Source organism: Schistocerca nitens, chromosome 5 (assembly GCF_023898315.1).
Source record: "Schistocerca nitens isolate TAMUIC-IGC-003100 chromosome 5, iqSchNite1.1, whole genome shotgun sequence".
Lineage (NCBI taxonomy): Eukaryota > Metazoa > Arthropoda > Insecta > Orthoptera > Acrididae > Schistocerca > Schistocerca nitens.
This window is the reverse complement of record NC_064618.1, coordinates 647,682,031-647,706,749: the sequence shown is the minus strand read 5'-3', so window position 1 is coordinate 647,706,749 and position 24,719 is coordinate 647,682,031.

Below are 24,719 nucleotides of genomic sequence, written 5' to 3'. Positions count from 1 at the left end.
TGTCCCCTACTTCGAAGAACAGTCTCAGTCGTCAACACTAGGTTATGCAACAGTTACCTACGGAGCGCCATCCAATGTGGGGCTATGAGAAAGCACATTTTGGTGAATGAAATAATTTGTTTACTAATGTGTAAGTGCCATACAATTCTTCGGTGATACATGTAGTGCATAAAACAGACAGATGAAGAAGATTAAATGGGGACAGAATACGTGCAGGGCACTTGTTGCCTTCACCATGTGGGTTGCAGTATTGGAATACTTACCGTTCTTGAATTCCCTCGGGCAACAGCACTTTAAGGCCGTCATTCAAAAAACGAGCTTCTGTTGACGATTTGTGCGTTCCAATACTTCGCACGAAATCAACAACGACAATGAGGGCTCTTCTCCGCCGAGTTTGACAGTAATGAGATTGCCAGTTGAACTTCCACATAAATCATTTTCTTCGGTGACGGCATTCATATGTATTGGTTATTTACTTGGCCCTCCACAGTTTTCAGAGCCTCCTGTACGTCGGGACGTGAGGAATCTGTTCTCCGTTATACAATGAAACGCACGATTTTTGTGCACTTGAAGTTTGTACCATGGAATTTTCGTAGAACCTTTGCATAATATGCTACTGAATGAAGCGTAGTAATATGGGTGGAGGTGGAAACGTGACACAATGGTTTTCTAGTTGTCCCCATGACCACACATTCCATGAAGTTCCTTGGTTGTTTTCCTTGTATGTGTCACGTCATACGAGGAACGCACTGAAGCAGCCCTAGAGGAAAAATAAACATAACAATTCGGGTCACAGGAATACTTTTTGGAAAGTGGAATGCACTCCGTGCAACATAAATAGGGTGTGACGCCGCTAGTAGCAGTTCACATTAGAGTTCCACTCTGAACTGCCCTCATTAAAGACGGCATCTTAATAAACGAATAAGATACAAAGGAGGTGATATTATTACATGATGTAACTATCTTCACTAATAATTTGTCGTAGATACGATTACGTAATGCAGTGCAAATTCTCTTGGCATCTGAAATGATCTACTATACATTATCGTGATCTATTAACGTGACGTTGTCACAAAACATGATGACGATAAGACGAAACAGCCGTTGTTCTCAAACTGTCGAGAAAAATCTAGCTTCCACGATCAGAAAATAATTTATTAATGATAAGAACTGCTTGATATTTGAATAAACTGCTCTGAGCAGAAGTGGATTCAGTTGAACTATGGATCGAATTAAAACACGAAAGCATTTCTGTAATAATTACCTGTGCATAAGGCACCAGTGCAGGCTTTGGGACCGTTTAGTGGTGCTGTCTTGCAAAAGTAATTAAAAAAATAAACGACTCCCGAACAGGCCACGAAGGCCCAAAGTACCGACCGGCCGCCGTGTCATCCTTAGCCCATAGGCGTCACTGGATGCGGATATGGAGGGTGATGTGGTCAGCACACCGCTCTCCTGGCAGTACGACAGTTTCCGAGACCGGAGCCGCTACTTCTCAATCAAGTAGCTCCTCAGTTTGCCTCATAAGGGCTGAGAGCACCCTGCTTGCCAACAGCAATCGGCAGACAAGATGGTCACTCATCCAGGTGCTAGCCCAGCCCGACAGAGCTTCACTTCGGTGATCTGACGGGAACCGGAGTTACCACTGCGGCAAGGCTGTTGGCGAAAAGTAATTTAATAAGTTTTAATTAAATTGATGAATGGAACGGAAAGCAATAATGACACGAAATGTTCTTTTTAAATTCAGGGTTATTATTTGATCCCAAAATCAATAAGGCTTCTACGCTGAACAGTCAGATTAACTTACCATCGTCTACGTTGTGATCTCATCACATTCATGGGAAAACGTGTTCTATAACGTTGATCTGAAGGAAACAAAATATGAAATGCAATACCTTTTGGTGAATGAGATATCTGCTCGATAAACCCGATCACGAATTAGAAACATCCCATGAAGAGAACGGAATCTGCCCCACATCGATCGTAAGAGCAGCTTCCACTCTGATACTCATTTGACAACTTTACCTAAGCAATCAAACTGTTCCAGTATAGCTAGTGAAGTCTTAAAATAAAGAAATACATTATCGTGTGTTGCAGAATAGTCTTATAGAGAGGACCACCGTATGCGTGTTATAATCACTTCGTCAATACAAGCCCAGTGCTGCTTTCATGCATTGCTTCCTCTCATTCAGCATATTTTAATGAAGCCACCTCCCTTACTACATCATGACACACACTAGCAAATCATACCTTCCATGCAGAGCAGCCCAAACGAAACGGACTAAAGCAGAGCTCCCTGTTTACCTTCGAAACCGAAACGCCATGTGTGGCTCACTAGACATTAGCCAAAGTCACTCTCGCTTCAAAGACCTCAGGCAAATACACTCGTGAATTTTCGCAGGCGAGAAAATGCGGAAGTCGATCAGTGTGCCACTGATATGTTAGCAAAGACCGATCGCGAAGTGAAGACGGTCGATTACAATGGACACCTTTGACGTTCAGTACGCGAAACAACGAACACGGGAGGTATTAGGAAAGAGTTAATCTGATTATTAACCAGAGATGAAGAAATTGTAGGATAAGAAGTTGCCGTTGGACAGGAAGAAGAAGGAATGAAAAAACATGCCAGTCAGCAAGGAAATGAGGATTAATGGAACGAGATAGAAATATCATGGGAGAAAGGTGATGCGTTTTCGGAATCAGGATGGCAAGACAGAGGCGTGAGTAATCAAGAGGGGAAAGAGAGAAATGAAGAGAACCACAAAGAAGAAGAAGAATTAACGGGAGATGGAAGAGAAGAGGATACAAAAAAGAATGCAGAAGGAGATAGAGGGAAAATTGCCCACACATTAAGGCAGACTTTTCAGAAATTATGAATGAAGAAGAAGCAAGATTGAGTTATGGAACCAGTCATGTACCAGAGAAGTTACCATAGTGCGTACCAAAGCCAGCCGTCTAGGAACCACCAGATAAACAGAAAAAAAAAACAGTCAAACCATGAATTTTTACAATGTAAATACATAAGGACGTGGAAGTATCTTTTTGAGAGACGATGAGATGAATGTGGAGGCATATGATAGTTTTCAACCTCTGACAGAAATTGAAATTCATGAAATATACAGGACAATTCTCACTGAAGGTGGCAGTACTGTCACAGATATGTAAGGTACAGTATTTCAACAAATCACTAAGAACGACAAGATGCCCGTATTAACGATGCCCCTATGCAAAGTCAGCGTACAAAATTCCACGAGGACATTCGCTAGCCCTGTTACTAAGTTGGCATATGAACAGGACTACACACTTTTACTTGGAACTTGGAACAGAGGCTTGTTATTAGCTCATAGCACATTTCCTACTGAGGGAAGCACCGCCTCCTACTCCCAGAGAAGGCAGTATACAGCTTACAAAAGAAATGAACACATAATGTACAAACGTGTCGCAGAATTGACTTAAATGTTGGATTGCGAATTGCTAGAGAGAACAGGTGCATCCCCTTTGCTCATTTTAGAAAATAATGCTGAGAAACAACAACGCACTCTCTCACTATTTTTCATATTGAAGGCTGCTCCTTAACGTTGATTTTACATCCTAGACATCATTTGTGTGACAAGGCAGAAAGTTATCCAAATTAGCAGGCGCTGATGGGAGCACTTGCGTTGTTATTTATTGTCTGCTGGATCTTTATGGTGGCTGGCTTTCGAATAATATTTTGTGCAGTGAGTACGAGCAGGCAGTTTGGTCATTTAACAGTAAATCATGTAGTGGACGTTGAAAGCTTACCGTCTTACCTCCTTGCCTAGGGACGCCAGATGAAAGTTGATGTCGTCAAGCCCTGAATCCAAACTGCGCAACGGATAATGGGGAGAGGAGCTTGAGAGCGCTACCTAGAGAGCGTGTCCTTTCTGTGCGATACTAGGCAAGGGGCTGGAGGGCTCACGCGCTGATGTGTGGGTCCCTGCATTCTATAGCTTTTATTTTAAATGAATTCCTTTAACTTGACTTCTTTGTGATTTTTAAGGTTTGTTTAAGATTGATGACAGTTGATTTCCTATTTATTCTAAACATTATCTCTCGACTTTACAGCGATAGCAGCATTTGTTTCAGTTTGCAGATATTACAATTTTACAACTTATAGCTCGGGTATATTATATACTAATCAGCACGCACATTTCTACAGGTAAGACGGAATTGCGTTGGTCAAATGTATACCACCAGTCTCCCAATATTTTACATAGGACATTCACTATGTGAGGAGGATAACGGGCTAATTGGGGACCAGATACTTTAACACAGGGGGTCAAATTTCCGAAATTAAACGAGCACATTCATTACCTTACGCAATCCGAAGCTGGAAGTAAAAGAATTAGTACAAATATTCAAATACCTCTCTTCCATGCGTGAACATTGAGACAGACGCACCGAGGGCACGTCTGCTCACTTATCCGTCTTCTGTAGCACTTCAGAATATGGCGTGCTCCCGGAGGTCTTCCTGGGCCCCGGTGCAGGGGGTGGTCGAACCACTCGGCCGTGACCAACCTCTCCAACCCAAATCTTGTGACACAGGAAAGTCTTTGACTTTTACCTGCCTGTGCTGTCTCTCTGATCCCCTAGCCAGGAGTAAGGTAGGCACTACTACACTACAGAACTACTTCCCAACAAAGATTTGGCCACGCTTTACGGAAAGGTGTGAGGAGGATTAGGAAAGTTCATGTGAAGATTTACACCCACATACAAGAAATGCATAATACGTATTATGAAGCCTGACACATTTCTTTCCATCCGTCCACATGGGTTCTGTTGCACCCGCGGCCAGCCACGTCGTGTAATAAAATTGGTTGCAGAGCCACCTCTGTTTCTATTTCCCGGTGCGAGCGAGCAGCGAAACCTGCTGCTTATAGAGCGGAAACCACTGTACCGTTTCAAAGTTTGGGGCTAGGAAGCCACGTGCAGCGGTTAGGGTGAGAAACATCTCGAAGCACGTACTGGGGATGGAACGCTAGACCCAAGAATTTCTTAAAATCTGTAGCCCTCAGTCATCTCGGACAACTTGCTATGCCAAGGGTAATCTAATTCACATCAGATCTGCTGCCTTAACATTTGATCTCTTTGTGTACATCGCTGTAAAAGTGGTCAGTTGGTCCATGGTACGACCGGTGAACGGGATTGTCACACGCTGGAATCTGTTGAGATTTCAGGGCTCCATTAGAGAGTAATTGTAGTCCGTCTAACAGATCGCCAGTCCGCCGCATTGCATACTTAGTGACCGTTATAATGAATTACAGATATCGTACGTCGCTACTCTACGGACGCCTCCACCACGACCGTCACCTTAAACGAGAAAGGGGTATAATACTGCTGCTCCAGTATTTCAGGGCAAAAAGAAATACTGCCTCACCACTTGTTCTCAGCTGCACCAATGTAGTATAAGTTCTGTGTAGAATAGATTCCTCAAAGTCTATTTAGCGTTAGACAGTTTCAGATTGTGTTATCCATGTGTTGAGTCACATTAAATAATTTAATCAGACAAGCCTTAGTCTTTGCCAATCAATCAACACCCAGTGCAGTGTTGACTATTTATTGCCTCTTTTTGTGTTTGGCTCTGAGCACTATGGGACTTAACTACTGTGGTTATCAGTCCCCTAGACCTTAGAACGACTTAAACCTAACTAACCTAAGGACATCACACACATCCATGCCCGAGGCAGGATTCGAACCTGCGACCGTAGCAGTCGCGCGGTTGCGGACTGCGCGCCTAGAACCGCTAGACCACCGCGGCCGGCTCTTTTTGTGTTTCCAACAGTTCATGATTTACTTGTCATTTCGCATAAATTGTGTTGTTTATCATATTTTATTTTCAATAAAGTTTGGCCATACATTTTTTATAAAAGATTAATCCCATGCCGATATACACTGAAGTGCCAAAGACACTGGTATAGTCATGCGTATTCAAATAAAGAGATACGTAAACAGGTAAAACATGGCGATGCGGTCGGCGCTGTCTAAATAAGACAGCAAGTGACTGACGGAGTTTTTAGATCTATTAATGATGCTACAATGGAAGGTTATCAATATTTAAGTGAGTTTGTACGTGGTGTTATAGTCTGCGCACGAGCGATGGAACAGAGCATCTCCGAGGTAGCGATGAAGTGGGGATTCCCCGTACTATGACCATTTCACGAGTGTACCGTAAATATCACGATTCCGGTAAGACATCAAATCTCCGACATCGCTGCGGGCGGAAAAAGATCCTGCAAGGACGGGAAAAACTATGACTGCAGAGAATCGTTCAACGTGACAGAATTGCAAGCTTTCGGCAAATTGCTGCGGATTTCAATGCTGGACCATCAAGTGTCAGCGTGCGGACCATTCAACGAAACATCATCGATATGGGCTTTCGGAGGCCGAGGCCCACTCGTGTACCCTTGATGACGGCATGACGCTAAGCTTTATGCCTCGCCTGGGCCCCTCAAAACCGACATTGGACTGTTGATGACTGGAAACATGTCGTATTTTCGGATGAGTCTCGTTTCAAATCATATGGAGGGAATAGACGTGTACGGGTATGGAGACAACCTCATGAATCCATGGACCCTGTATGTCAGCAGGGGACTGTTGGAGCGGTAGAGGCTCTGTAATGGTGCGGGACATGTGCAGTTGGGGTGATACTTTTACCCCTGAAACGTCTAGATACGACTCTGACAGGTGACACGTACGTAAACATCCTGTCTGATCACCTGCATCCATTCATGTCCATTGTCCATTCCGACGGACTTGGGAAATTACAGCAGGACAATGCGACACCCTTGATGTCCAGAATTGCTAGCGAGTGGCTCCAGGAACACTTTTCTGAGTTTAAACACTTCCGCTGTCCACCAAACTCCCCAGACGTGAACATTATTGAGCATATCTGGGATGCCTTGCAACTTGCTGTTCAGAAGAGATCTCCACCCCCTCGTAATCTTACCGATTTATGGACAGCCCTGCAGGATTCATAGTATCAGTTCCCTCCTGCACTACTTCAGACATTAGTGAAGTCCATGTCATGTCGTGTTCTGGCACTGCTGCATGCTATTTGGGGCCGCTACACGATATTAGGCGGGACTACCAATTTCTTTAACTCTTCAGTGTATTAATCACCCATTAATAACTGACTAGAATAATTACAGGGCCACCAATTCATCAAATTATTTCAGCATCCAAGTTTATTTAGATTCTGATAATAGGGATAAACTCTATTGCATGATAAGAACAGCAACAACTGTTATGAAATTTTGTGGCAGATTAACAGTTCTGGAAACAACTATCATAGAGAAAATTCAATTCAGCAGACGCGTGGGCCAGGTAGACAAGTGGAAGGCTTACTAGCTGAAGTGACTGCTGTTAGGGCATAAACTCATAGTCGCCTGTAACCTTTCAAATCGTAACGTAATATCAGTGCAGTCTCGCAATATTAACAGTCACCATGCACGACTCTGCACACAGATCAACACTTCATTCGCAGTGGCTACGAACTGCTACGGTGCACAGCACTGTTACTCTGCTGAAGTGAGCTATGTCTGTAAGCATTCCAGAATGGCATGGAGTGACCCAACCTCCGCTGATCACACAGGTGCCAAGATGAAATATGCAGCCTATAACAATCAATATGGGAAACCTTGAAACAGAGCAAGATTTTTTGGTATTGCTGCAAGTGAAAATGTACATTGTGTTATGAGTGAACATTCCGAGCTGTTACAAATCGAAGATAGATTCTGAAAGGGATATGTGGAATTTACAAGGAATAGTCAAACTGAAAGTATACCTTCCTTAAGGTCGTATGGAGAGGAGAGACATGGCTACGTTGATTAAAGCTTACAGAATGCAAACGAGATAATGTGTCAATGCTGAAAGCAGAACTCAATAATGAGATAGATGCCAGCGATAAGGTAAAGGAGGATCGGACAGCAGAAAAAATAAGCAGCATTAAAATCATCATCACCAACCCATGAAAATATTTGGGGAACTGTTAATGAAATACTAAGTAGATTTTCTCCGGTCAGCTTGGAATAATACGTTCTTCTGAATGCAAACTTAAAAGCCCGTCAGCCATTTGCAGTAAAATCCTATCCCATAACCTCGGCTAAATGCTGTGCAGTGGAGGAAGAGCTTAGAAGGATAGAACACTGAGGAGTAATTTAATGAGCTACTTCAGCAAAAGTAATCGTTGGTTGTGGTAAATAAAAAGGAGAGGTCAGGTGATTACTTTTAGGTGTCAGACACCCCAACAAAACTGCTGAGGCAGAAAACGGATAGACCAGAGAATGTGTCTAAAACCATAAAAAAAATTGAAGGGATTTGCTTTCTGATTGGTTCTGATTTGTCATCCAGTTTTTGGCAAGTACCTCTGGCGAAACCAAGTCAGAGGTATACAGCCTTCCTATTCGTTGCAAACTGTTACGAGTACAGAGTCGTACTGTTTGGAATTAGTGTGTCTACGTCAGCATTCATCAGAGCCTTGGAAAATATTTTGGGATTTGAACAAATTTGAAAACTGACAGACAATGTAGATTATCTGTTGATAACAACTTGACAATGGCAGGAGCACTGCCAGATACTGTTTAAAGCACTCATTAAAACCGGAATGACCTTGAAACTAGAGTATTCGAAATTTTTATAAAAAAGAGTCAGGTTTTTAGGACATTATATTTCACAACAGGGAACTGAGACAGATAAGGAGAAAAAAAGATCAGTTAAGGAAGCACCTGTCCTCAAAGACAAGAAGCATTAAAATTCGCTATTTTGAGCAGGAGATTTTCATCTGAAAGTCATATAGAATGAGGCAGTGAATGATCCACATTTAGGAATAATAAGCAAGAATAACAGCATCTGGATGTGAACACCTGCATGCCAGAGAGCATTTGAAAACGTTTAATAAATGTTAGCTAGTGTCACAACATTGCAGTACCCAGTCTAAATGTTACCCTCTAGTCCTCGTCGGATGTTAGCTACCATGGGATAGAACGTCGTTTATTTCAATAAACCAAAGGTAATGGAGACAAACAACGAAGAATTTCAGGCTTCTCCTTTTGCGGACTGACGAACTACAAAAAGAATCATAGTATCCGTGAGAAAGAAGATATTGTCACTATTTGGGGTCTCAACAATATAACCTACCGCGCTCATGGACATCACACCATAATTGCTGATTATAAAGCATTGATATATTTGAAAGAATGCTAAATACTACATTCTAGACTGATCAGGTTCTCATTGTTTCTGCAGCAGTTAAGCATCGAAATTAGATATGTGAAAGGAGAACAGAATATTGTAAGAGATGTACTTTCCGGAATGCTTATAGACACAGAACAGGATGATAACGCATTAAATACCGAAGGAAAATTCAGAATTATTTATATCCAAGAGATTTATCGGAAAACGGAGATGAAAAGGGTTTATAACAAGATACACATAATGCAAGGGAGGATCCTCAACTGAAACTGACATGAGACGGATTTTAGCAAGAAGATCTTAGACTACTGGAACACTGTCTCATTAACTAACGAACATTTGTTAACAGAAAAAGAGAGAAAGAGTCTTACTGCAGAAGTTTTTGGCTCAGAAATTAGTCTTGCGTGACTGGAGTGTTCAAAATGGTTCAAATGGCTCTGAGCACTATGGGACTTAACTTCTGAGGTCATCTGTCCCCTAGAACTTAGAACTACTTAAACCTAACTAACCTAAGGACATCACACACATCCATGCCCGAGGCAGGATTCGAACCTGCGATCGTAGCGGTGGCGCGGGTCCAGACTGTAGCGCCTAGAACCGCTCGGTCACTCTGGCCGGCGACTGGAGTGCAGGCATTAGTTAAAACAGTCAGCCATACGAAAAGTATTAATGATTACTGTGAAGCGCTGAGTTTGAAAGTTGAAAGGAAGCGACAAGTTCATCTGTGCTCTACAGCACCAGAAACAGCAGCGAGAAAAGTGCCTGCGGGACACCTAAACCTGTTGAAAGCAGGAACAGCTGAGAATGGCCGTGTCACGCTATATTTATAAACGGGATAGCAGCAGCTGACAATGGGTGGATGGGACGCTACAGCTTTCGTTATAGAGGAAATTAAATGAAGAGTCAGTGAGTGTTAGTTCAATTCTGTAAACTGTATTACATCTGTACCTGGTAGCATCAGGATATTCTAATAAAAATAAACTAAGAATGGGGGGAGTAATATCTAACTGGCACTTTTCAGCTCGTTTTGTGATTACGCAAATGTTTTTCAGCATTGTAATATCTGTCAGGAATGTGTTATAAATTTGTATCTAGGTAGTCTTTTAAATTTCCTTTGTGTAGTACATATCTTTAAGAATATGAAAATGTAAAAAAAAAAAGTTGTATGAGTTTGTAATATTTTTTGTCAGTACATTCATATGAACCCTGTACATATTTTGAAGTTTTGGTGTGTGTACAAAATTTGTAGGTGCGCAAGCGACAAACGAAGAGGCAGTGTTATTCGGGGCTCGGGAATGTACTTTAATCCCAAATTGCTGTATTGTAATGCAATATTCACTCCAAATATGGTTTAATACAGTCCTCGACCACAGATTGTCTATAAAACTAAAAACTATAGAGTCCCAACTAGACTTGTGTTGCCAAAGAATTAGTTGCACTGCCCAAAGCGTTATAAAACTCTGCACTCGTTTAGAATGGAAACCCTTATGCTCCGTCCGCAGCTCGTGGTCGTGCGGTAGCGTTCTCGCATCCCACGCCCGGGTTCCCGAGTTCGATTCCCGGCGGGGTCAGGGATTTTCTCTGCCTCGTGATGACTGGGTGTTGTGTACTGTCCTTAGGTTAGTTAGGTTTAAGTAGTTCTAAGTTCTAGGGGACTGATGACCATAGCTGTTAAGTCCCACAGTGCTCAGTGCCATTTGAACCTTATGCTCCATTTTGGGCACTAGTAAGGAAATAACTACCGAAAACTGTTGCAGATGTTATAGATCGGTGGTCTTCGGGGTTTTATTGCTCGTAATAGATAGTAAAAGAACCAATGTGTAGGTCACCAACATGGAACGACGTTAATTAATAGACACTTTAGACTGGAAAAACTAATTAGTGCCTAAGAAGGTCCCATCGTTACGGAGAAATTGCGTGGCAGGCATCACCAACGAACAGCTTCTGGCAGGTACCGAAGTTTCAGGAGAAGCTGAAGCTATAGTTCGATATTTACTGTCAAATTCTGATCAGTTTGATGCAGCCCGCCACGAAATACTCTCTTGTGATAAACTCTTCATGTTACATTCCATGCACACTTTTTTTCTGAGTTATCAACCTTCTGACTGGTCTGATATCGCCCGATACAAATTCCTCTCCTGTGCCCACCTCTTCAGCTCATAGAAGCATCCGCAGCTTACATCCCCCGTTACCTTTTGTATTCCAATCTCTCCCTTCCCTTAAAGATTTGATCCGCTGCAGTTCCGTCTAAAGTCTAGTACTATGGAGGTTATTCCATGATGTCTTAACACATGTACTGTGATCTTGCCCGTTTTTCTTGTCAGTGTTCTCCACGTGTCCCTTCCTCCACCGATTCTGCGACCAAACTCCTCATTACTTTCATCATTCTTCTGTAGCACCACATCTCAAATGCTTTGATTCTCTTCTGTTCAGATTTTGTCACAGTCCATATTTCACTACCATACAATGCTATGCTCCAAATGTACATTAACAGAAATTTCTTTTTCAAATTAAGTTCTGTGTTCGGTACTAATAGACCTCTCTTGGCCAGGAAAGACCATTTTTCCCGTGCTTGTCTGCTTTTTAAGTCCTCCTTGCTTCTTCCGTCATGTGTAGCTTTGTTCTCCCTGGTAGCAGTTTGGTTTACTTCGTGATCTCAAATTACCACGTTACTATTCTCGTTATTCTCATTTTCACTACTTCTCATTACTTTCGCCTTTCCTCGATTTACCCATAATTCATATTCTCTACTCATTAGACTGTTCATTCCATTCAACAGATCCTGTAATTGTTCTCCACCTTCACTGAGGATAGGAATGTCGTCGGCGAATATTATCACTGATACCCTTCCACTCTGAAGTTTAACCACACTCTTGAATGTTTCTTTCATGCCCATCGTTACTTCTTCGATGAAGAGATTGAACAATAGCGGCAAAGGACTGCATCCGTGCCTTATACCCTATTTTATCTGAGCACTTTGTTCCTGATCTCCACTCTAACGGTTCTATTTCTTCTTGCACGTATTGCATGTTACCCATTCTTTCTCATTCCTGACTCCTATTTTTCTCGGAATGTCTAACACCTTGCAGCGTTTATCCTATCGAACGCTTTTTACAAGTAGACAACTCTTACGAACGTGTCTTGATCTTTCTCCAGGCTTTCTTTCATTCAAAGCGCAACGTCTGGAAAGCCTCCCTGCCATGCCATGATCTTTCCTAAAATAAAACTGATCGTCATCTATCAAATTCTCAGTTTCCTTTTCCATTCTGTATACTATTACTCTTGTCAACAACTTGTATGCGTGAATTCTTAAGCTGGTTGTGAAAGTTTTTCTCGCACGACTTTCTCAATTATTTATTGGATACGTTCAAAACTCTGTTTTCCTCACTGATTTTATTCTCAGTAGCCTACCATAATCCCCTTATGTCTTGTGTCCTGTCAGTTTACTTCTTCTACGTATCAGTGTCTTTCATGTGATATTTTTTTCACTAGTACCAATTATGGGGAGAACCTCGATGTTCCATACCTTATCAGTCCGGTTAATTTTCTACATCTTTCTGTAGCGCCGCGTTTCAAACCCTTCGATTGTCAGTCAATAAACTTTTTCTGGGTATGTGATCGCATTGTCTGTATGTAAAACTGCCGACGTTTCAGTCACTGTTCCAAGTGAGTTTCTTCAGGGTGTTCTTGTGCGATTCCCTTCTCTTCAGGTTTTGTGACAGCCCATAATTCACTACTAAACGATGCTGTGCTTCATAAATACATATCAAAACTTTTTTCCTCAAATTAAGGCCTGTGTTAGGTACTGGTAGACCATCACAATATATTACTTCTCTGTGCATTATCTTAGCTTGCATCCAAAATATCTGAATTCCATAACTTCGTCTACTTCATAGCCAGTAGTTTTGTTGTTAAGTTTACTGTTAATTTCGTTCTTACTGCTCCTGACTTTTTTGGTCTTTCCTCGGTTTATTCTCAATCCATCATGTGTACTAATTTGACTGCTCATTACTTTCAAGAGGTCCTGTAATTCCGCTTCACTTTCACTGAGGGCAGCATTGTTCTCAACGTGTGTTATCATTGATATCAGAATACAGAACTGTATTTAACTAATACTAAATCACCGATACTAAACTATTTCTAATCGGTATTGTATTTTATATTTTATTTGTTGTCTCCCTCGATTTAGAATATAATAACGTAGTAACTATTTAAAGTTTCCATGCTAGATGTATACGTGTGTCGGATACTGTGATTGATGTTTACAGAACTTTCAAATTATGTGAAACGTTATTGGAGTCACTTTGTCCTCAGTCTTATTAAAAGTCATTTTTTCTCTTTTTCTTGGTAACTGCTTTTTAACTTGTAGAAAGCAATTGATTTTAATTTTTTGAATTATGGGATAACACTGCAATGATACTGCGTATCTTTGTAAACTGTACAATCTACAGCTCTTTTCAATGTGTATACGAGCGACCCACCTACAATTTCTGTCAGAGAATTGTAGTCCAACGCCGAGGTTACTGTTGGAGCATAGCACTGTAGCATATAGTGTCCGTGGAACGAGCACTTCGGGTAACAGCAGCAGGAGGAGTCTAAGAGCATTACTAAGGCTGAGCTACATATGAGTGTTAAAATAATGTGAAGCGAAAAAAAAATACATAATGAAGAAGCTATAACAAGAGCATACAGGGCAATGAGCTTCAACATTCTGATGTCTACCCACTTGGCCACGTGGCCTTGTGGGCACGTCAGATGGCGAGGAATGTATATAAGCGGAGCATAGGCAAACGCGGTATCATTTTAGCGACGATGCGGCCTGAAAATGGTGAAATCTGCCGACATAAGCGACTTTGTCAAAGGGTAGATTACTACGACCGTGCCTCTGGAAACGAACACCTCTTAATAGAAGTGTAGTTAGGCCGTTCGTATGCTGCTGAGTGTCTATGAGAAGTGGTTTGAAAGACTGAGAAACGATGAGTAGGCGACAAGCTGTTGACATTCATACTTCATCAGAGAATTTGGAGGTCAGAGGCTGGCCCCACTCTGCAAAGCACGATGACTGGCTGGTGTGAAGAGCACGGAGACGACAAAAATCGTTCTGATGTTAATTACAATTGCAGTGGGCGCAGTATAGACGAGATTAAATAGTGGATGAAGGGAATCGTACTACAACGTCGCATGAACCGTGTTTCGTATTACAACAGCTTCATGCTAGTGTCCGGCAACGCTCTCATCCACATGAAGGCGGCACGAAACATACATCACGCCTCGGATGCGGACAGGCGGAGGTAGTGTTAGGGTATGTGGGATATACATTTGGGCTTCCATGGGACCTGTGGTAGTAATCTAAGTCCCCATGACAGCTGTTGACTGTGTGAACGTTGTTGCGTACAACCTGAATCTTTGATTCCGATGACATCTTCCAGCACTGTAACGGTCAGTATCGCAAGACTAGAATCTTGCTACAGTCACTAGATAGACTTGACAGTGAACTCATGCGGACGTATCGTCGTAACTGCCGTGTGCTTCACGTCTGCTGTGCAGCGAGCTAAGTTAATTAAAGTATTAACTGTATTTTTCTTACTTGTCACTTCTTCCGTGTGTTTCTTCTTTTAGGAAGCTTTAATTGTCGAGTGGTAGTAGTAGTGTTCCATAGATTTCGTGTTTCGAATACAGCCAGAGACAGTCCATTTAGTCAGCCATAGTGCCAGTAGTGTCAGTGTGGTCGTAACTGCCGTCTGCTTCACGTCTGCTATGCAGCGAGCTAAGTTAATTTAAGTATTAACTGTATTTTTCTTACTTGTCACTTCTTCCGTGTGTTTCTTCTTTTAGGAAGCTTTAATTGTCGAGTGGTAGTAGTAGTGTTCCATAGATTTCGTGTTTCGAATACAGCCAGAGAGAGTCCATTTAGTCAGCCATAGTGTCAGTGTGGTCGTAACTGCCGTCTGCTTCACGTCTGCTATGCAGCGAGCTAAGTTAATTTAAGTATTAACTGTATTTTTCTTACTTGTCACTTCTTCCGTGTGTTTCTTCTTTTAGGAAGCTTTAATTGTCGAGTGGTAGTAGTAGTGTTCCATAGATTTCGTGTTTCGAATACAGCCAGAGACAGTCCATTTAGTCAGCCATAGTGTCAGTGTGGTCGTAACTGCCGTCTGCTTCACGTCTGCTATGCAGCGAGCTAAGTTAATTTAAGTATTAACTGTATTTTTCTTACTTGTCACTTCTTCCGTGTGTTTCTTCTTTTAGGAAGCTTTAATTGTCGAGTGGTAGTAGTAGTGTTCCATAGATTTCGTGTTTCGAATACAGCCAGAGACAGTCCATTTAGTCAGCCATAGTGTCAGTGTGGTCGTAACTGCCGTCTGCTTCACGTCTGCTATGCAGCGAGCTAAGTTAATTTAAGTATTAACTGTATTTTCCTTACTTGTCACTTCTTCCGTGTGTTTCTTCTTTTAGGAAGCTTTAATTGTCGAGTGGTAGTAGTAGTGTTCCATAGATTTCGTGTTTGTTTTGAATAGTCAGAGAGAGTCCATTTAGTCAGCCATAGTGCCAGTAGTGTCAGTGTAGTCGTAACTGCCGTCTGCTTCACGTCTGCTGTGCAGCGAGCTAAGTTAAGTATTAACTGTATTTTTCTTACTTGTCACTTCTTCCGTGTGTTTCTTCTTTTAGGACGCTTTAATTGTCGAGCGGTAGTAATAGTGTTCCATAGATTTCGTGTTTGTTTCGAATACAGCCAGAGAGAGTCCATTTAGTCAGCCATAGTGTCAGTGTGGTCGTAACTGCCGTCTGCTGAACGTCTGCTATGCAGCGAGCTAAGTTAATTTAAGTATTAACTGTATTTTTCTTACTTGTCACTTCTTCTTCAGTGTGTTTCTGCATTTAGGAAGCTTTAATTGTCGAGTGGTAGTAGTAGTGTTCCATAGGTTTCGTGTTTGTTTCGAATACAGCCAGAGAGAGTCCATTTAGTCAGCCATAGTGTCAGTGTGGTCGTAACTGCCGTCTGCTGAACGTCTGCTATGCAGCGAGCTAAGTTAATTTAAGTATTAACTGTATTTTTCTTACTTGTCACTTCTTCTTCAGTGTGTTTCTGCATTTAGGAAGCTTTAATTGTCGAGTGGTAGTAATAGTGTTCCATAGATTTCGTGTTTGTATTGAATACAGGCAGAGAGAGTCCCTTTAGTCAACCATAGTGCCAGTAGCGCTAGTGTTTGTTTTCAATACAGTCCAGAGACAGGTAGTGCTATTTTCATTGTTTTCTACAAGAAGTGTCTAGCAATCACAGTTTAGTCAACTATCAGCCGCCTTTAGTGAATTAGCAGTCTAGTTAAAAGTTGATTAACTCTCTACAGTAAATTGAATTCTTAGGATGGATAGGATGTGTGACTGCTGTTTACGGACGCAGGAGGAGCTGGCCACTGTTAACGAACAGCTGAACGTGTTGATGGCCGCGGTCAGCCGTCTTCAGGCTCCTGCCTCGGAGTGTAGCGGCAGTGGGGAGTCTGGTGCGTCGCATGGTACACCCCAGGTGTTATATGCTTCACCCACTGCCCCTGTTGTCGTGACATCTTCGCGGGTACCGGGCGTGGTTGGGCAACCCTTTCCCCAAGGGGAGTGGCGCGTTCAGCGGCGTTCGTGGCGCACGAGGCGGAGGGTCAATGTGGGAGTTGGCCGTGTGGCATCGCCCGCTCTGCCTGTGAGTGGACATGCGGCCGCTCCATCAGCAAGGTCCGAGCAGACACACGGGGGAGGGGTTTATTAGTTACTGGGAGCTCCAACGTCAGGCGGGAGATGGAGCACCTTAGGGAAATAGCGAAAAGGTCGGGGAAGAAGGCCAGTGTTCGCTCTGTCTGCTTGCCAGGGGGCTTGATTCGAGATACGGAAGAGTCCCTGCCGGCGGCGGTAGAGAGCACTGGGTGCACCCGACTGCAAATTGCTCATGTCGGCACCAATGACTCCTGCCGTCTGGGTTCAGAAGTCATCCTCAGTTCGTAAAGGCGGTTGGCGGAATGAGTGAAGGCAGAAAGCCTCGCTCGCGGCGTGAAATCTGAGCTAACTATTTGTAGTATCGTTCCCAGAACCGATCGCGGTCCTCTGGTTTTGAGCCTAGTAGAAGGCTTAAACCAGAGGCTCAGACGATTCTCCGGAGATCTGGTGTCCCAATTTCTCGACCTCCGCTATCGGGTGGAGAAATGTAGGGTCCCCCTGAATAGGTCAGGCGTGCACTACACGCAGGAAGCGGCAACAAGGGTAGCGGAGTACGTGTGGAGTGCATATGTGGGTTTTTAGGTTAGAGAATTCCCTTCCTAGGCCCGACAAGACGCCTCCTGAGACGCGGCAAGGTAGGAGTAGGCAAAATGCAACAGGGAATAATAATATTAATGTGCTAATAGTAAACTGCAGGAGCATCTATAGAAAGGTCCCAGAACTGCTCACATTAATAAACGGTCAAAATGCCCATATAGTACTAGGGACAGAAGGTTGGCTGAAACCAGACGTAAACAGTAATGAAATCCTAAACTCAGATTGGAATGTATACCGCAGAGACAGGCTGGACAGTGAAGGGGGAGGCGTGTTTATAGCGATAAGTGCAATAGTATTGAAGGAAATTGCCGGAGATCCGAAATGTGAAATAATTTGGGTGAAGGTCACGGTTAAAGCAGGCTCAGAAATGGTAATTGGATGTCTCTATAGGCCCCCTGGCTCGGCAGCTGTTGCGGCTGAGCACCTGAAGGATAATTTGGAAAATATTTCGAGTACCTTTCCCCACCATGTTATAGTTCTGGGTGGAGATTTTAATTTGCCGGATATAGACTGGGAGACTCAAAGGTTCATAACTGGTGGCAGGGACAAAGAATCCAGTGCTTTATCTGAAAACTACCTTGAGCAGTTAAACAGAGAACCGACTCGTGGCGATAACATACTAGACCTTCTGGTGACAAACAGACCCAAACTATTTGAAACAGTTTACACAGAACAGGGAATCAGCGATCATAAAGCGGTTACTGCATCGATGATTTCAGCCATAAACAGAAATATTAAAAAAGGTAGGAAGATTTTTCTGTTTAGCAGAAGTGACAAAAAGCAAATTTCAGAGTACTTAATGGCTCAACACGAAAGTTTTGCCTCGAGTACAGATAGTGTTGAGGATCAGTGGACAAAGTTCAAAACCGTCGTACAATATGCGTTAGATGAGTATATGCCTAGCAAGAGCGTAAGAGATGGAAAAGAGCCACCGTGGTACAACAACCGAGTTAGAAAACTGCTGTGGAAAGAAAGGGAACGTCACAGCAAACATAAACATAGCCAAACCCTTGCAGACAAACAAAAATTACGCGAAGTGAAACGTAGTGTGAGGAGGGCCATGCGAGGGGCGTTCAGTGAATTCGAAAGTAAAGTTCTATGTACTGACTTGGCAGAAAATCCTAAGAAATTTTTGTCTTATGCAAAAGCGGTAGGTGGATCAAAACAAAATGTCCAAACACTCTGTGACCAAAATGGTACTGAAACAGAGGATGACAAACTTAAGGCCGAAATACTAAATGTCTTCTTCCGAAGCTGTTTCACAGAGGAAGACTGCACTGTAGTTCCTTCTCTAGATTGTCGCACAGATGAAAAAATGGTAGATATCAAAATAGACGACATAGGGATAGAGAAACAATTAAAATCGCTCAAAAGAGGAAAGGCCGCTGGACCTGATGGGATACCAGTTCGATTTTACACAGAGTACGCGAAGGAACTTGCCCCCCTTCTTAGAGCGGTGTACCGTATGTCTCTAGAAGAGCGTAGCGTTCCAAAGGATTGGAAAAGGGCACAGGTCATCCCCGTTTTCAAGAAGGGACGTCAAACAGATGTGCAGAACTATAGACCGATATCTCTACCGTCTATCAGTTGTAGAATTTTGGAAAACGTATTATCTTAGAGTATAATGACTTTTCTGGAGACTACAAATCTACTCTGTAGAGACTCAAAGGGCCATAGACACGGGTTCACAGGTAGATGCCGTGTTTCTTGATTTCCGCAAGGCATTCGATACAGTTCCCCACAGTCGTTTAATGAACAAAGTAAGAGCATATGGACTATCAGACCAATTGTGTAATTGGATTGAGGAATTCCTAGATAACAGAGCGCAGCGTGTCATTCTCAATGGAGAGAAGTCTTCCGAAGTAAGAGTGATTTCAGGTGTGCCGCAGGGGAGTGTCGTAGGATCGTTGATATTCATAATATACATAAATGACCTTGTGGATGACATCGGAAGTTCACTGAGGCTTTTTGCGTATGATGCTGTGGTATATCGAGAGGTTGTAACAATGGAAAATTGTACTGAAATGCAGGAGGATCTGCAGCGAATTGACGCATGGTGCAGGGAATGGCAATTGAATCACATTGTAGACAGGTGTAATGTGCTGCGAATACATAGAAAGATAGATCCCTTATCATTTAGCTACAATATAGCAGGTCAGCAACTGGAAGCAGTTAATTCCATAAATTATCTGGGAGTACGCATTAGGAGTGATTTAAAATGGAATGATCATATAAAGTTGATCGTTGGTAAAGCAGATGCCAGACCGAGATTCATTGGAAGAATCCTAAGCAAATGCAATCCGAAACCAAGGGAAGTGGGTTACAGTAAGCTTGTCCGCCCGCTGCTTGAATACTGCTCAGCAGTGTGGGATCCGTACCAGATAGGGTTGATAGAAGATATAGAGAAGATCCAACGGAGAGCAGCGCGCTTCGTTACAGGTTGTTGTTGTGTTCTTCAGTCCTGAGACTAGTTTGATGCAGATCTCCATGCTACTCTATCCTGTGCAAGTTTCTTCATCTCTCAGTACCTACTGCAGCCTACATCCTTCTGAATCTGCTTAGTGTATTCATCTCTTGGTCTCCCTCTACGATTTTTACCCGCCACGCTGCCCTCCAGTACCAAATTGGTGATCCCTTGATGCCTCAGAACATGTTCTACCAACCGATCCCTTCTTCTATTCAAGCTGTGCCACAAACTCCTGTTCTCCCCAATTCTATTCAATACCTCTTCGTTAGTTATGTGATCTACCCATCTAATCTTCAGCATTCTTCTGTAGCACCACATTTCGAAAGCTTCTATTCTCTTCTTGTCTAAACTATTTATCGTCCATGTTTCACTTCCATACATGGCTACACTCCATACAAATACGACTTCCTGACACTTAAATCTAAACTCGATATTAACAAATTTCTCTTCTTCAGAAATGCTTTCCTTGTCATTGCCAGTCTACATTTTAAATCCTCTCTACTTTGACCATCATCAGTTATTTTGCTCCCCAAATAGCAAAACTCCTTTCCTAATCTAATTCCCTCGGCATCCCCCGACTTAATTCGACTACATTCCATTATCCTAGTTTTGCTGTTGTTGATTTTCATCTTATACCCTCCTTTCAAGGTACTGTCCATTCCGTTCAACTGTTCTTCCATATCCTTTGCTGTCTCTGACATGTGGGGCGGCGGATAGAATTGTTATATAAAAGTTTGAATGTTGAATGTAGAAACACTGCACGCAGTAGCCGATGCACCATTTGTGGGGCGGCGGGTGGAATTATTGTTGTTAAAAATGTTCCTATTATTTATACTGTTGTTTATGCTGTCTTTCGCCGTTCTCAACACTGGCTCTCTAACTACAATATTGGCTACCAGAAAGTGATTAGCAAAACGTGAAGCCTGTAATTAGAATTCCTAGTGCCCACTTCATCTGAGAATACACTTATAGTTACAGCTTATAGCGCTGAGGAATTAGAAGATTGTCCGGGATTTATAATCAAAAACGGTTTTCTAAAAAAAACGTTCTGTATTCTGAAAGTCACAGATGAAAACAGAGGAATCCACACAATCTAACTAACACAGCAGTTCAGAGTCTAATGCGCTGATGCAACTATAAATGTCCAAATTAAATGTTTAAATGAATGCTCGCCATAATTTGATAATGTTCATCAAACGACACGCTAAATAATGGTAGAATGTCTGTCCCGCGACGGCACGTGAAAATACGACATACGCAAACTGAAGCTAGATAATTAAAATCATCCCAGAATTAACACTTCACTCGAAATGATTCCAGGGTTACGCGTATCCCGAGTAACTTAATACGGCATCCGAGGCTGTTTGTAGCAATGATACCGACGCGACGCGACTCCCGACACAGATGACGTGCTATTCAGCGTCTGGAGAGAACTGGGGCCTTTCTTCTCGCGCAGCGTTCTTATATATAAAGCCGCGGTGGGAACGGCTAAGGGAACGCCTGATCAAATCGGCTCTCCCGACTAGCCGCTGGGCTAGTAATGCACCACTTTGTTACCTAATAAATCATAGCTTCTCTTGCTGATGGCCGATGAAGCTCTTAATTTAAATGTGCATTCAGCACGCAGGTAAGTATTGATAATAAAATTTTGACGTGGCTAAGTTAAATATTTTGGGCGAGAGAATTTAATTACACTGCACGCAGTAGACGAGCTCTGAACTGGCCCTTTGGAGATACGCTATCGCAATAGTTTTATAGGTATTCAAATGAAACTTCTCACATCCTTATGGTGATAGCGGATCTCCATTCTACTTAAATATAAACATCCTAGAATTATTTATTAGCCTACTTAATCTATCTTGCTTCCTTAAGTTTTAAGACGAAAACCAGAAAATCATGAATTTTCACTAAAATTTTAATTTGTGAAATCCAAAGTACTGTTTTTATTAAATTATTATGAAAGATGAATCTAAATATAAATTTTTAATTCTCTAGCTCTTTTCTGTTGCGCCAATGATTTTTACAGAAAAAGTCCAAATTTCGAAAATGACTAAACTTATCGAACTGATATTCAACACACATTAATTTAGTATTACTCCTGACATGCTAGAAATGTTTTAGGTTATTTGCTTGATTTTTAAGTATTGCGCAACATTTATGACGTCAGAGCTAGTTACAGCATACTGGCTGGCACACAATGGAAAGACTGATGTGAATTTACTACAGCGTGAGTAGGCTGCTTCCCTACATCATCCTCTACTTAAATTTTTTTTGTTTATGAATGTTAATGAACGAAAAAAAATTAATTACAAAAAGGGAAGCAAGAGTACAGCTTAATTTCCTATGAAAATTTAAAATTGAAATGTAAACATGCAGAAACATTAAAAGAAAACTGATTACCTACATTAATTATTTAAATTGCGGGCATGTGCAGTGCCTCTTAAGCAATATTATTTTTCAAAATTTAAGCAAAATCAATGAAACACTTTGGCATACATATTGCCTTAGACAAACAAGCACATAAAAATATGTTAAATTATGAAAATCTTAAATCCATTAAATACATTTTTACATATACAAATTCAAATAAAATAAGTTTTTCAAGATACATAAACAGATGATTATATCTTAGCAGTCTTTTCTAAACCTGAAAGCAAATTTCACAAATAATTTTTACACACGTGGTTGTAGCCGCTTTGGCTGGCGTCCTACACTTCCATTCAAAAGGGTAGAGGAGGGGAAGTTGCTATGGTGTGCGTCCTTTACGTTCACTCTAAATTACATGGGGAAAGGGGAGGGGTCACTGAGTTGTGTCCAAGTCACTCCACGCTTCCACGCAGCTACCAGGCTGCCATTATCTGGTTTGTCCTGTAGAACAAACAAAAAGAGTGCCTCAGACTCTGTTCACTTAACATCTAAGAGTGGGTCACAATGAAATGGGGATATATACATTTTATCCTTTAATATGTTGCCTGAACAAAGTTAACAGAACTTTTTCAATTTTTACTCTCGTGGTTACTTAATTGTCATAAAATCGATAAACAAATGGCTCAAAACGCCGTTAGTCACGTACTAGAGAAAATTTATGCTCAAGGCATACAATCATGAATCCTATTTAATTTCAATTTATTATTTCTGGGCCGGAACACTGAACCAATGCTCGGTACATTCCTGATAATTGTATTTCGTTTCTCGCTTCCCACGCCCGGGTTCCCGGGTTCGATTCCCGGCGGGGTCAGGGATTTTCTCTGCCTCGTGATGGCTGGGTGTTGTGTGCTGTCCTTAGGTTAGTTAGGTTTAAGTAGTTCTAAGTTCTAGGGGACTGATGACCATAGATGTTAAGTCCCTTAGTGCTCAGAGCCCTTTGTATTTCGTTTACTTAACTGACTCATCTTTGATTACCTTATTCTTAGAGATAGTATGAGTATATTTGATTAGTAGTTGTCTTCTCAGCTTCTTTGTACATGTGAGTAACTTGTGGTAATAGTACAGTTCTGAGTGTTCAAAACACACCACGTTTAGTTGACTACTAAATCCACTTATTGGTCCTCTGCTGCTCTGTCAGTTCCACATCTGCAATTATGTACTTACTTCATCGAAGTGAATTTATGCTAAGCTATAAGTAGTGTTTCACGTCAGCCATTATGTTACTCAATTATGTTGCTAGTGTATGTACTTATTTAACACTCACTCCATTAACATTTAAAGCATAGGATAGCACATATATTTCATATCTATAGTGTATTGCAGCTGATCAGTTTGCTCACGTGGCAATCCATTTCCACTCGATCGGACGCTGAAAACACAGGTAGTCTCTCTCGACCTACCACTAAAATGCATCAAGTAATTATGGACGAGCGTAATGCTAAATTCCTTAAACCTATAGGACACCATGAGCTGCTCTGTCTCGTCTAACATAAGGGTACCTATGGTCGCATTCACGCCTCCAACTCATAACCTCAATACGTATAGGTGTATCCTGTCACACACTACACCAAATAACGGCCAGCTCCAACCTTATAAATACTTCAGGGACGTGTCCTTCACGTCTCAACCACAAACACTGTTCAATTCTATTACACTGCCATTCCTTGCTACACAAGGTGAGTTTATTCTTACAACTTGTCTGCATATTTTTCATAACACTAAGCACTCTCTCTTACTATTTCTTAGTTAGCTCTAATGCATACACTAGGTTTCACTACCACTTCAGACCCTGCTTGTACACGAATTTGTATATCTTTTTTAAATATTGTTGGTGGACCATTTCCAATAACACAACACTTTCTACTTATAATATTACCAGGGTTCTATACATACTTGTTACTCAAATACATTTTATCTTAATTACATCATACTTCTGTTTTTTTTATGTCGCAGTTAGGTTTGTCACAGTAGATATTTTATTTTCACTAATCGGTGGATAGAATGGTTCCAGAAGTCATGGCTTGATAGTCATGACGGAAAATTTTAGTATTACAAAGGAGTCGAAACTTTAGTGGATAGGAAAGATGAAGAATGAGTGAGAGCTGAAATGGAAAGATCTCACACAGCTGGGACTGCACAGCTGCCACACTGTGTAGAGGTTACAGAACAACCTCCTCCCTACAGAATTAATTCACTACCTATGAATTTCTTTAGGTCGATCACGTTCCTGAGACCTAATAGCTTTTTACTTTTAGGGTACTCTAGCCTATATGCATTGGCATGTGGTTTTCCTATGATCCTGAAAGGTCCTTGG